The sequence below is a fragment of the Alligator mississippiensis genome, chromosome 2, assembly GCF_030867095.1.
Source record: "Alligator mississippiensis isolate rAllMis1 chromosome 2, rAllMis1, whole genome shotgun sequence".
Classification (NCBI taxonomy): domain Eukaryota; kingdom Metazoa; phylum Chordata; order Crocodylia; family Alligatoridae; genus Alligator; species Alligator mississippiensis.
Window position 1 is genome coordinate 291,339,662 of NC_081825.1, and position 14,234 is coordinate 291,353,895.

The 14,234-nt window shown below is 48.6% G+C and overlaps 1 protein-coding gene across 10 annotated transcripts in view; it reads right to left on the reverse strand.

The window, feature by feature from the left end:
• ZBTB1 (zinc finger and BTB domain containing 1) overlaps positions 1-14,234 on the reverse strand; it is a 30,881-nt gene that overhangs the window by 16,359 nt on the left and 288 nt on the right. For 3 of the 10 annotated variants that reach the window (XR_009460314.1, XM_059723308.1, XM_059723307.1), the window contains exon 1: positions 14,105-14,190. The exons of 1 other annotated variant lie outside the window; for it this stretch is intronic. The gene's annotated coding sequence lies outside the window, so the exon portion shown is untranslated. 6 more of the 10 variants (XM_059723309.1, XM_059723305.1, XM_019479938.2 and 3 more) reach the window with 5 other exon arrangements.

Consider the following 14,234-nt stretch of genomic DNA (forward strand, 5'->3'; position numbering starts at 1 on the left):
AATGCAACTGTACTGATCTCAATAATACTGGTGTCAAAACACAAGTCAATCACAAAAACCCATGGCTGAAATTTTCAGAAACAATTCATGACTGACGTGCAGCTTTAAACACTTTAAAGGGGCCTGATTTTCAGAAAGGCTGGGCATCCGATTTCAAACAATCAGATCTTTTAGAGAGTCTCAAACTGGACACCTGCCACGGGATAAGCTGCCTCTTAAAGGAGCCTGGCTCCAGTCTCACCTGTGACTAATCTCTTGCATCATCAAGAGGTCATGCGACTAGGAACCAAACCTGCTGGGAAATACAAGGACAGCTTGAATTCACGGAGCTTGCTCAGAAAAAGAGCAAGTTGGTGTTAAACCTCCAGAATGTCTAGAATTGAGACCAGATAAGAAAAAAAAAATATTTGGGTGGAAGAATTGTGAAGTTCTACAAGCCCAAAGATAGGACTACAGGGGAAAAGAAGCCCCAGTAAAGGGCCAAAAAACTTTTTAAGCCTTGAATTTATGATTGCCAAAGCTTGTGATAAAACAAAAGAATTAAGTGGACCTGGGAAAGATATAGTTGGAAGCTTTATTTTATGACAATAAGCCATACCCAGAAGGGAGGCAGTACTATGAAAGTGGCAGGGGTGATGGTGCTGCTACACCACCTGAAACCAGTCATTTCTGCAAACCTTGACACCATATCTCACCTATCTGTGGAGACTGCAGATGAGAAATGTGGGGAAAAGTGAAGGGAGGACAAACAATTTCACAATGGAAGAAGAAAATATATACTAGGCATGAGATTCTCTAGCTTCTGAAATGTTATTGCAAGTAGTGGAAGGTCATGGAAGGTATACAGAGAAGGGCTACCGAAATGATCAGCAGTTGCCATACCAGGACAAACAAAAAAGGCTTGGACTCTTCGATATGGAAAACAGAAGGCTGAGGGGGCAATGTGATAGAGGTCTATAAAATCATGAAGGGTGTGGGCCAAATGAACAGGGAACTGTTATTCACCTAGTCCCAGAATACTAGAACTAGAGGACACCAACTGAAATTAGGAGACAGGTTTAAAGTTAATGAGAGAAAGTACTTTTTTTATGCAGTACATAGTTAACTTGTGGAACTCACTGTCCCAGGAGGTGGTAGAGGCAGATAGCATTACCAGGTTAAAAAAGGGACTAGACCAGGGGTTGGCAACATTTGGCCCACTGAGCTGCTGGCTCCAGCCTGCAGAGCTGAAGGGCTTTGTTTGTGCCTCTACTGCCATGGCTTCTCTGAGCCCTCACTCCCACTTCCTGACTTCATGTGGGCTCAGGTAGGGGGCTGTGCCCAGGCAAGGGAACTGCAAACTGCATTCACACTGCTGCTGCTTCTCTCCACTCCCCCTTGCCTGTCCCACCCCACCTACCAGCTACAGTGTAGGGACAGCTGAAAGCTGCAGAAACCTGGTGCAACTCCCCAGGGACTGGACGCTGCATTGGTGCTGCAGCCAGGGCGCAGAAAGAAGTGGCAGTGGTACATGTAAAGCTGGAAGCTGCTCAGCTCCAAAACAGCTCCTCTGCCTGCACCTGCACTGAAGACCCATGTCAGGGCTGTGAAGCTCCTGGCAGCATCTACACTGCAGCTGGGATGTGAGGAGGAATGGAGACAAGCTGTGGCAGCAAGAATGTAGTTTGCAGCTTCTCTGCCCTGATGCAGCCCCTCACTGGCTGGAGGCTGGGCCTGAATGCAGCCTGTTCATGCATGTTAGTACATGCTCATCCAGTAACTTTTCACAGCTTTCATAGAGGGGGAGGGGGAGGACACAGGGCAGGGAAGGGCAGGAGCCTGGGAGAAGTGGTGACAGCAATGCGGTGGCAGCTCCCAGTTGTCTGCCTTGGTGCAGGGAAAGCCAGTCACTGACATGGCACCAAAGCCACCTGGGCCTGTGCCGCACCAGAGTTGGGCTGGTTTGGCCCATGGCTTATTAAAGATTTCCAACCACTGAACTAGACAGATTCATAGAATCACAGACAAGTAGGGCTGGAAGGGACCTCCAGAGATCTAGTCCAGGGGTGCTCAACCTCCAGTCCGCAGGCCAAATGCAACGCGGAGAGCCATGGCATCTGGTCTACTGCAGGGCTCCCCATGGGACAGGACATTTGGTCACAAGGGAACAGTTGTAGGTAATACCGCCACCCTCCCCTGCTGCCAGATTCCCGAGCACCGTGGGGTCCGATTGGGGCACGCCACACTCCCTGTCCCTTCCCCAGCACCCTAGTCTATATATACAATTGGTCTGACCCAGTGTGGCACTTAAGTTCTTAACAAAAAGAAAGCACTGTTTACAAACAATTTATAATATTAACACTGCATTAAAATGTACCTGTGAAATGCCCGGACTGATTTGTGACTGGGATATTTTCCCCTTCACTCTTTCGGTTGTCATCCTTTCTATATACAGTACTTCCCTTTCTTTCCTTTACCCACTTTCTTCCTTCTAACATGGATGGAGGTCAATATATGGGCAGGCCTAACAGCATTTTTTTTCCACACAGGTTGCCTCAGTGATGATGATGCCTGCATTATATAGGTGGGCACAGGAATAACTATTATTCTCCCTTTCCTTGAGCTGTCAGAGGGCTGGAAGCACCATGGAAACAGTATGCCCAGTCCCTAGAGAAAAAGCAAATATCTCTGACTGCCCAAATACATCCACTACTGTCAATGAAACAGCAGTATTTATGGCTCACTAACAGAAATGAGGCTTTGGCTGGAAGTTGGTTGTCCGCAAGAAGGGGCTGTGAGCTTTGGTTGGGCTGAAGAAAGAGTGTCCTCCGAGCCTATGAAGGAAAAGGAAGACTTCCCTCTCCAAGCAGAGAGTTCTTTATGACGTGAATCCCCTCTCAGAGTTGTTCGGTAAGGTGACACCAACCACAGAACTACTTTTTCATTGCATGTAGCAAGCCAAGGCGTTCTCTCAGTTGCTAGTACACTGTCATTTTAGGAACAGCAGAGTCAATTCTTTAATTTCCCCAAAGGAGTCCTTTACTCTCTTGGAAGGCAACATCGTTCTAAATGACAACAGAAAGATTTCTAAGTATCTGAATAACTTTGCATGGTTTTGAAAACAAAAGAACTCTAGAATTAAAAAGTTGCCATAAAATACACTTCACAGGTCTCTGTTAATGAGGCACTTGACCTAATTGCTCGGACCTGTGTGATAGCATACTGACTTACTATTTAACCCCTAGGAATAGCCACTGAATGTTAGCTTTTAATTTCAGTTCAATCGACAGTCTGCATTTTAAAAAAAGCAAAAACAGTGGGAAGATAAGTCCAAAACCAATATTGACCTCTCATGTGTGATAAGGCATGAGGACTGCTATGAACTGCTATCAGTCAGAAAAGTCCATTTAGAACTGCTAAATCATCCTAACTGGAATTTTTTTTATCCTTGCAAAATGGGAAATTTAAACATTTCAGGAAAAAATGTTCCCAAGCTTATTTTTTGTTAAGTTTACCAACTGAAAAGCAGGTCTGTAACAGGATCACCCTGTGACAAATAAATGATAGTACATTTCCTGCCTGTAGAAATCTGAAAATATCCCTGTTCATTTCAACGGGCACTGGAGTGTGGTGGGAAAGATGCACTTCTTTAAGTTTCTTGCCTCTTTGGAAGCTGTTTCTTTTGAAAGGGAAATGCTGGGAAATATGATAGTCAACTCGCACAATTTTCCAGCACTTGAGGAAGACAGGCTAGCATCTCTCCTGAAACCTCTAGAATGAACTAGCCAGCTCTGTATGGCACGAACATCAGTAAAGCGCTGAGACATTTTGGTCCTTTTATTGTATTTGGGATGTTTAAATATCAAGACACAGGAAACGCTCACATTTACTTATTTTAGAATTACTACTGGCACCTGCTTTACTAAATTTAAGCCCATTTCTTAAAACACACCTTTTTCTCCAGGCTCAAAATTAACCTACCATTTTGACTGGATATTCAAAAAACAACACTGCCTGAATATTGGGTGTTCAAGGCAAGTATGGTTGTCAACACTTCCTATGATAAGGTCCCGTTTTCAGTTGCTTATATTTTCACATACTTTAACCATGTGAGCTGAAACTGTCCCATGCAGACTGTCTACCACAGGGTGAATATTTTCAGAAAATTTCAGCCAAAATGTTTTAACTATTTCCAAGAACAAGGCTAAGGAAGAAAACACTGTTTTGCTGATATTAGAAAAAGCCCTTCCCTTTTCTCTTGAAGCTGCAGTCCCCCTACACTTTGGACAGTAACTTTAAATTTAGCAAGCAGGTGGCATTTGTGGCAGGGTGTGCCCTTTTATTGTGAAAACTCTGCCCAAATTTGATCATTATGGATCTCTGAAAAATCCTTTGGCACATGCTCAGTAGAGATATCTTAAATATTTAACCACCAAAATCTCAGATGATACTCTCACTGAGCATGTTCCATCCTTCTAGGATTTCTATGTGAGCAGGCTGTACCTATGCCATCTACAGGCACACTTCATCCGCTCACAGCCCTGATGTGTACCAGCTCCTCAGGGCAACTGGAAGGGCTCCAGCCAGAGCTGCAGGGTCCCACTAGGAACTCACCTCCAACAGAAGCTCTGGGCTTGGTACTGTCACTCAACTCGAGGAGCTTGCATCTCCTCTACATCCAGCATCTCCCTGCTGCTACCCAAGCAGCATGGAAGAAAATATCCGATTTGAATGCTGAGTAGACAGAGGCTGGACATAGGGCCAGGGAAAAGTAGAAGATAAAGACTAGGCGTAATGGGAGTATGGGGAGCCTGGAGGGGGAGCACCAAGAACGGATGAGGAAGACAGGAAAAGAGAAGAGAGAGAAATAGGCCCCTGCCTCACTTAGGGAGGAATTTTGCTTTCCTTTGTGTGTATGGCAGCTTTCTAGCTATTTAAGTTGTGGTTTTGGCATTTGCGCACAGGTAGCAATTCAGCTTCCCCTGTAACGTGGACACACAAACATGTGTACGCAGCCTGACTCCGTGCAGTACTCTACGTGCTGACCAGGCACAGACACTGGTACATGTCTACAATGGGCATGTGTAAGACATGAAGACTTAGCCAGCCAGGAACCTGTCTGCTAACAAGCAGACTCAGGAGGAGGAGGAGGAGGTGGACCTCCTGTATTTTAGCTCCAGTAACTGAACAATTATAACATTCACCCAGAAAGCAAGACACTGGGGTTCTAGGTCCCCCTTGCCCAGAATGGCTTTGAACCTGCATCACTGACTGCCCAACAGCACTCAAACCACCTCGCCACAGGTTAGGCCAGGGGCGGGAAATTTTTTCGGGCTGGGGGGGGGGGGGGGGGCGCGCTTAATGAGTTTTGATAAGGCATCAAGGGTTGCATGGGTAGCCCCGCCCCCTGGTTGCCATCTTGGTACTGGAAGTCTCGCCTCCTAACCCTTGACCTTTGCCACTATAAGTCTCTCCTCTTGCCCAGGAAGTCCTCCTTTTGGGAGGGGGGTTGCTTATATATTTTGTATGGAGGGGTGGGGGGTGGATATGGTGCAGTATGTGGGGGTATAGGAGGGGTGTGTGGGTGTATGCATGGGTGTGAGAGGTGTGTGGCTATGGTATGGGGCATGTGGGGGTATGGTGGGATGTATGTGTGGTTGTGTGTGGGGTGTATATGTGGATGTGTGTGGAGGTGTGAATGTGTGGTTGGGGTGTGAGCGTGTGTGGGAGTTGGATGTGCGTGTGCATATGATGGGGTGTGTGTGTGGGGAGACGTAGGTGTATGTGTGTGGGGTGTGGGTGTGGATATGTGTAGGGGGGTGTGAGTGGTTGAGGCATGGGGAGGGGAGGGGGGGGGCGCGGTATGGTGCAGGGAGCCGAGCCTGGCATCGCTGGCTCTCTTGATCTCTGTCCCACACCTGCCCAGAGGGGTGCAGTGGATCCAGCACTGGCTTCTGCTGCTGCTTCTTCTCTCTCCTGTGCCTGCCTGGCAGGGCTGCATCAACTGCACCCTGGCTCCTACTGCTGCTCCCCACCTCCTGTCCTGTTCCTGCCCGGTGGGACTTTGTGAGCAGCCAAATTCCTTCACAGGCCCCCCCCCACATCCATACACTCCCCTGCCCAGCACAAGCAGGACCAGAGTGATCTGCAGGCAGAGCCCAACCTGCTCCCCTCAATGCCGCAGCTTCCCCTCCCTACCTGCTGCCAGGAGTGCTGCAGCAGGGACAGGAGGAATTGCTGGAGGCTGGGGGGAGCCCAGCAGTTCCCTGGGGAGCAGCAGCAGCCCTGCTTTGAAGCTATGCCTGCTGGCGGGGCTGGTGCCCTCCAGCAGGAGAGGCTGGGAGCACAACACGCTCTGCCTCTGGCACGACTCAGCCCCATGCAGAGCGCAGCAGGGGCAGCCACCGGTTGGGCCGGATACAATTAATTGGTGGCTGCCTGCCTGCAGGCCGGATCCAATCAGCTGGTAGGCCGGATTTAGTCTGCAGGCTGTATTCTGCCCACCCCTGGGTTAGGCAGTACACCCAGGCCCCTCTCCAGCATGCCTGCTGAAGCTGGCACAGTACAGGGATGAGGAGATATTGGGCTAGGAGGAAAAGGACTAACTAGAGGGTGGGAGTGTGGCTCAGAGATAGATGCTAGCCTAGAAAGACACAGACCCTGGGTCCTAGCCAGCACCCTTGGTCCCAGTGGGTCAAAGCCTTCCCCACAGCCCTGCTCTCTATCCAGAGATGCAAGGTACAGTGGCTCAGCACCAAAAGGAGCACTGGAGAGGGAAGGAGATTGTGCCTGGCACTAAGCTAGGAAGTCAGAGACAGGTATGCACATACCCCACCAATGCACAGACTAGTCTGTGCATCTACTTCATAGTCTACACAGGGAAAGCTGAATCCCTATCTATGCATAAGTAATGAAAATACCACTGACATGGCTATAAAACTGCCATTTAGATGCATAAAGGGCAGGAGAATTCTCTTCTTACTGCACCTGCTTTGAAGATGAATCAGGGCATTGTAATGAAGGAGCGCTGTCTGTAGAGTCCCTGCTCCAGTTCTTGCGAGGCTCGAAAGTATACAGTGACTGAGGAAGGGGAGAGCTGGAAAGGAAGGATGGTCTAAAGGTTAAGACAGCCAAATGCTGCCCTAAGGAACTGGTTCATCTCTGCCTCTGCCATGGAGCTCCTATGTGATTCTGGGCACATCACTCCAACAGCCTTTCTGAGGTGACCGCTGAGTGCTCTGCATTTTCTGGATGCCCAACTTGATACTTCAGGGCAGCGTTCCCTCTAAGCTGTGCAGCTGCACAGGTGCGCCTGGCAGCATGGCATGAGCGCGCCTGTGTGTCTGCACAGCTTAGAGAGAATGCTGCTTCAGGGAAGCAAGAACCTCAGGACATGCACCAAAAATCTGGCTACTTTTTATCCAAATTTGTGTCTCCACTATCTGTAATGGAGACAATACCATCCTCTTGCTTTATTTGGATCATATGAAAAAAACTGTCTGTGAAGTGCTCAGATACTACAGGCATTAGTGCCAGAGAGTCCATGAAGAAATCAATAATTGTGTCTTCAGTACACGGGTTGAGCTGTATGCAGAAAACAAGAACAGGGCCTCGCACTGAACAACGGAGATAAAACACTGAACAAGGTAGAGGTGCTTTGGGAGAATGTGGCATGGTCATGTAAACACAGCCTGCAGTAATGCAGCTATACAAGGGAGCTGTGAATTAAGGTTGACAGTCTTAATTTTGGCAGCTCCTGGATTTTAACCACATAGCTGTAATGCTTTAAACAGTTTTTGTACGTAATATAAATACAAACTATATGGAGTTACTGCACATCATAAAACCACTGGGGCGTTAGGGCAATTTTGATACCATTTGCAAAATCAAGAACACTGCCTAGACTCAGTATATTAGTTCCTATTTATGACACAGGAAGAAGATAATTCTTTGGATTTGTGCATTTCTTTAGCTAACATGAGGCTAAAGTACCACCATCACCACAAGCTCTTTAGTATTTTTATGTTGACGATAAAAGAAAAAGGACAAATTGACAACACAGTCCTTGCATACTCCTGTTACCTTCCTGCTAACCGTTCTTTATTTTTGCTCTGCCTGTCTTTTATTTAAATTCATCTTTCCTTTTACTATGTTATATTGCAACATAACAGATACAGGATAATAGAGTCTAAAAAAAGTTGCACAGACAGATCAGATAGCTGCATACCTTGGACAAAAGCCTCCTAACTGAGAAGACTAGGTATGTAGTTTAACTGTAAAATTTGACACGCTATACGTTTTAATGTTTAGAAATGTTTTAACCAACAAGACAATTCCTACAACTTTTTTCTAAGTAAGGAGACTTGGAAAAATTTCCATTTTAAATTGTCTGGCTTCTAAGATAAGTACCACAGATTTCAGAATTTAGGATCTTTCCTAAAATTAGAAAGTGGTTTTCAAAACCCAACATTTCCACTGCTGAGCAGGCAAAAACCAAGAGGTTACACACAACTGCCAGCTGCTTTTCTGCAGAAACCGAGATCTGACTGAACAAAATGAAATAAATGAAATCTTTGAACTTAGTGCTAAAGAAAATTGAGACTTCCCCTCAAAAATAGGTCTGTAAATTATCCTAACGAGAGGGTCAGACAGTGACAGAACAAATTGGCCTGAGGAATCCTGTCCCCTCTGCACAGGGATTTTAGGTTTTTGGGCCAGTTCCAATAAAGGACACTTAAAAGTTAGGTGCCTGGGCCCGTTAGATACCTTGGCTCCCTACACACTGGTCAGGGCACCTAGCAGGGCTCACACTGTGATCCCAAACAGCCAACAGGCTGGGAAAAGTGTGCCTAGAGCTCGCCAAGAGATAAGAGGTGAGAGCCAGGCACTCTTACTGCTCAGGTCTCTTGTTCCAGACTCCAGGGAGGTACCTCTGCACACTCTGGTGCCACAGCCCCAAACCCTCTCCTAACAGTAGGTACCTATGCCTTTTGTTTCAAAGAGCTGAGTGGGCCTTGCTTTTAAAACAAAGCAGAGAAGGCAATGCTGCCCTTTATGTAGGAACCCAGGGGTTAGGGGTCTCATCTCATCTCCTTCTCCGGGACTGGTAAAATACACAGATAGTCATGAGAAGGAAGTCCAGGACCCTTGTTTCCCCTGCTGCCACCAGGCTGCACAGCCGAGCTCACTCTCGTACTCTTTCTGGCTCACTGACTGTTGCATTCTTTTCAGCTCCGCTTCGACAGGAAGGGTGGAGGGTGCCCCCACCCACACCAGCCTATGGCCCAGTAATTAAGGCACTATCCTGGAGTGAGCTATAGTGGTTTGAATCCCCTTTCGCAGGGGCAGGAATGTAGCCCAGGTTTCTCTCCACCTGGAGAATGCTCTAATTTTCCACTCAGAAGCTTGTCTTAACTTTAGACCAAGCATGCAACTCGTCCAATAGAAGATATCGTCCACAAAAATCCTAACCACCATGTGGCAGCATGTGACTCCTCTGCCCGGGTTTTTACATGGTATGGCACCTGCAACTGCATTTTGTGTGAAGTCTGATTCTGTTGGTGCATGTTACCTACAAAAGCAAGCCCTTCAGTCACAGAAATGCCTACTTTCAAGGAGTCTAATAATATTCATAAAACAAGCAAGGAGCCGATCCTCCCCATCAGGGCAGGGGCAGTTGTAGACGTTTCTAGGCACAATTTTATGCCTCTGTGGAACTCTATGGTCTAAAACTGTAGTTTTCAACCTGTGGTCCATGGACCCCCTGGGAGCCCGCAGACTATGTCTACAGAGTTTGCAAAAGATGACTGTTATCTATCAAAAGTATGTGAATACCTACACTTACAATTCAGAGGGGTCCACACTTCTATTTTACATTTCCATAAGGGTCCACACCTCCGTCTGAAATTTTTTAGGGGTCCACACATGAAAAAAAGGTTGAAAACCACTGGTCTAAAAGTTAGGTACTAACCAAGTTCAGGCACCCTGGTTAGAGCTGAGCAGAATCGTCAGGATGCCCGTTGTGGAAGCCAGTACCAACATGTTGCCCAATTGTTTCTTTGGATCTGGCCCCATCATCCTTCAGGGGAAGGATAACTTTGATGTGGAAGCTACTGAACTTAAGGTATCTGGAGAATCTAAGCTACCTGTGGGTTAGCAAGTAGAAGAGTTGAGCAAGGGACGGCAGCAGCTCCTTGCATGCTGTGTGAGGGCCGAGTAGTAGAAAACTCAGTGGCCGCTACATCAGCTATTCTAGCGATGGTGGAACTGAGGTTCACGCTGCAGCTTTATCACCTTTTGGGATGTTTGGCTGAATCCTGTTCCTCGCCACTGCGAGATCTAACACTGAACTCTCATCATTTGTACCTATACCAAGTAATAATTTCACCTGGAGGCCACAAGAGACTTTAGTTGTAAATTTGTTTTCTGAAATATTATTTCTTGACAGCAAGATCTGTAGTAACAATTCTGTAAAAACAGGCTATGAATAGCCTTTAGGCAACAACAGGTTTCAGTTGCCACGCGAGCTAGACCTGAACCCATGAAAGGTGAGACTCAGTCTCCAGACTGCCAATTTTCTAAGCCACTGAATCCCATATCAGCGGGCACGTCTACATGAGACGCTACTGACAAACTACAGCAACGAAGCATTGGCAGGCACAAACCAGAGGCCAATGCTACACTGCCAAAGCAACGAACTACCTTGCTATAGCGCATCACTACAGCGATGCAGCTGCTAAAAATAACCACGTGCCACTAGGACGGCGCAGTAATGGCTGTTACTGCGCCGTCATTTAGTACTTCCTAAAGCAAGAACTAAATGACGGCACAGTAACTGCGCCGTGGGGAGCATGTGTAGACCTGTCCACTATTAAGCACCTATTTCCACAAATATGAGGAACAGAAGCTGAAATCTAACAGCGCATACTCTGAGCTGATGACTGAACGTTAAAGCTATACATGCTAGGCAGTCACAATATAAGCACAATGCAGGAAGGAAAAGAAGAAAAGTGTACGTACAGCCTGACTGAATGAGTTAAGGATGTAAGATTTGAGCTAACATCTTGAAATCTTACGATCGACTTCAAAAGGATCAGGCTCATAGGGAGTAAAACCATAAGGGACAGTTAACATCGTGGTAAATTAACTCTTCAGCCATAATGAATCATTGTGGAGATTCCTCATCACTGTGAACTGATACTTTTACAATTATATAAAAATATTCTGTATTAAGCAATGCAAGTATGATGTAACAAAATACTGTAAAAATGTTTGCATCAAATTTCTGCCCAGAAATTAAAAAAAATAAAATAAATCTTGATAGTCAAGATTTTTGCAATATGCTGAATACTGCACATTCAGCTTAATGTCATAACATCTTAAATTGTTCTTAATGACATTCCTGAGGTCTTCAAACCAACACTGGATGCTTTCCTCAAAGTTAAGCTTTAGCTAAGGACAGGTTATACTTTGCTTAAAACCCAAGCATACGAGGCTCAGTACTGGTGCGAACAGGTGAAGTTTAATGGCCTGTAACAGGTCAGATTAAATGATCTAATGATTTCTTCTGGTCTTAAACTCCTTGAAACCTACTAGTAGTACATTTTTCTGTTAAATGCATCTAAAACCTAGGCAAAATAAGTGTTGTTGGACAAAATGATGGATACAGCTAGCACTAGAGGGTGCACAGGGCATAAAATGCATAAAAATTATTAGAAATGAAAAACTGCAGAGCAATTCATCACACGGGTAAAATGAATTATTTATCAGCTGCTGCTGTGCCCACATACTGTGTCTGAACACAAAACCACATCTACTTACTTAGCTACAGTGAACCCCTTTTTAAAAATGGACTTAACCAGCGGTATTTGCAGAACTCCATTATTACACTACTACTCAGACAAGGATTTAAATATTTGCCAGAAGATAACGGTGAAATCCTTGTGCCTGGGGCCAGGATTACACTCTAAAACTACAGTCCACAATGGAAGATGGACCCTGGATGTCTCGCAATGTGGACAAACAATACCCAGGGGGAAAACTGGAGAAAAGCTCAACATCAGAAGCCGAGAGACAAGACAGCAGCATCTTTATCAGGGTACATTCAAGACCCCAGTTCTGGGGATCTCTGCTACATTCTGGACGTAAACTAACTTCTGGTCATTAAGGCCTTGCCTGTACTAGATTCCCAGCATTTCTCTAACATCGAATCTGGTATGCATACAGCATCAGCTGTACCTGTATCTAGCCAGACTCAGATGACACGGTGACTAAAACCCTCCAGACCAGCACTCCCACCAGAGCTGGTCCAGCAGCAGCAATGGGAAAGATTCAAGAAGAAATGCTTTTTTGCAGGTAAAACTTGAGCATGTGATTTTAGCCCGTTCAGTTACTGAATTGCAAGAACATCTTCCCCTCCACACACTCCCAGATCCTCCCAACTCTGGGAGAGAAGGACCTCTGACAGCCTACCTGCTCCCACCCTCTAGCTGCTGCGAGTCACAACTCCACTAGCTGGATTGCCCCATACACTGACCCCCACCTGACATCCTCCATTCATACACAGAGCTTCTCAGCCTCTCTGCCCTCGGAGGTTTCCCAAACGGCAGCAAAACAAACCTGCTGAGATTGTTTCCTATTACTTTCCAAAGAGGTTTTGCAGCCAGTCTGGACCTTTCTAGAGTCCTGTAGATGCAGTATGCTGGTATTTAGATTAACTCTGAGCACCGAGACACTGCACCGAGCAGTCAGCATCCTCCCATCACCGGTCCATGGACTTTTCAAGCCTTATCACGGAAAACCCTGACTGAGCCCCTCTCATTACAGGGATCGGCTGCAAGCAGCAGAGAGCGAGGAACGCAGCACGGCTTCAACAGACAGAATGCCTTGGATGATCAAATGCAGCGAGTGCTGCGCTTCCCCATCCTACTGTCACTAACCGGGAAGCGTGCAATACCCCGAGCTCACGCACATGGTAACCTTCTGGTTTTTAAAAAGCATCCAATGCCTGCTTCCCATCCAGTGGTGCCTTCACGTCGCTTGGAGCAGGTGGACACCACACACCAGCTGGCGAATACATTCGCATCAGAGAAACAGAGATAAAAACTACTCTTAAACAAAAAGAAAAACCATAGACCACAGCCTTCGCCCCCACTTCCTCAAGGCCTCGACTCTCAGCCACCACCTCCCTGCCAGGGAAGGAATGGAGAAGACTCCCCCGTAGAAAGCAGCTGCAGGCACACGGAGGGCTTACGCAGCTGCCGCTTCCTCCCACACTGCCTCCGAAGAAGCCCTGTGGTCTGCCAGAGCAGAGAGCGAAGCCTGAGCCCGCTGGGCATGGGGTGGAGCCGTCCCTTCGAGCCCTGGCGCGCTGGGCCTGGGGCGCCCGAGCTTGAACGACTGTCATAAAGAACAGGGAAAGCACCTGGTCCCTCTCGCTCTGCAGAGGAGGCGCACCAATGGCTCGAAGTTGCAGCAAAGTTAAGTTTAGACGGATACCTGGAAAGGTCTTCACTGTGAGAGCGGGGAGGCAGAGGACCAGGCGCCCAGGGACGCTGCGCACTCCCCATCGCTGGAGGTGTTCGGGGCGGGGGGGCCTAGGCCGAGCCAGGCCTGCTTTCTACCCCGGGGGTTCCCGCCCTCCCCGCTACGCGCGCCCGGCTGCTCTTCAGCCTCTCTCAACCTGGGCTCCAGGCAGGGCTGGGACCAAAGCCGGGTTGTGAGTCTCCTCTGCCCAGGGCCGGAGTCGGGGGCAGCCAGGACTTTCCCTCACGGCGAAGAGGGGCCGGAGCCGGGGGAGGCTGCCTTCCTCTGCAGCAGGGCCAGGCCGCATCCTGCCAGCGCGCGCGGAGGCAGGACCAGGGCCGGGCCCATCGCCGAAGCCTCCCGGAGCAGCCGCAGCCGGCCCGGCGCGGCCCGCGCGGACCCCGCGCTCCGGAAGCTCCGCGCCCGGCTCGGCCCGGCCCGGCCCGGCCCGGCCTGGCCTCGAGGCCCGCGCGGCGCCACCCCCTGCCCGCCCGCCCGCCCGCAGCGCCCCGGCCCCAGCCCCACCCGACCCCGGCCCCGGCCCCGGGGGAAGCGGGGCGCGGCGCGGCGCGGGGGGAGCGGGGCGCGGGCCCTCACTCACCGGCGCGGGGCGGCCGAGGAGCCGGAGCCGGAGCCGGAGCTGCCCGCGCTGCTGCTGCTGCCGCTGCAACAAAGGACTTCCGCCCCGCGCCGCCGCCGCCGCTCCGCGACCGCCCGGGGCCGGACCCTCC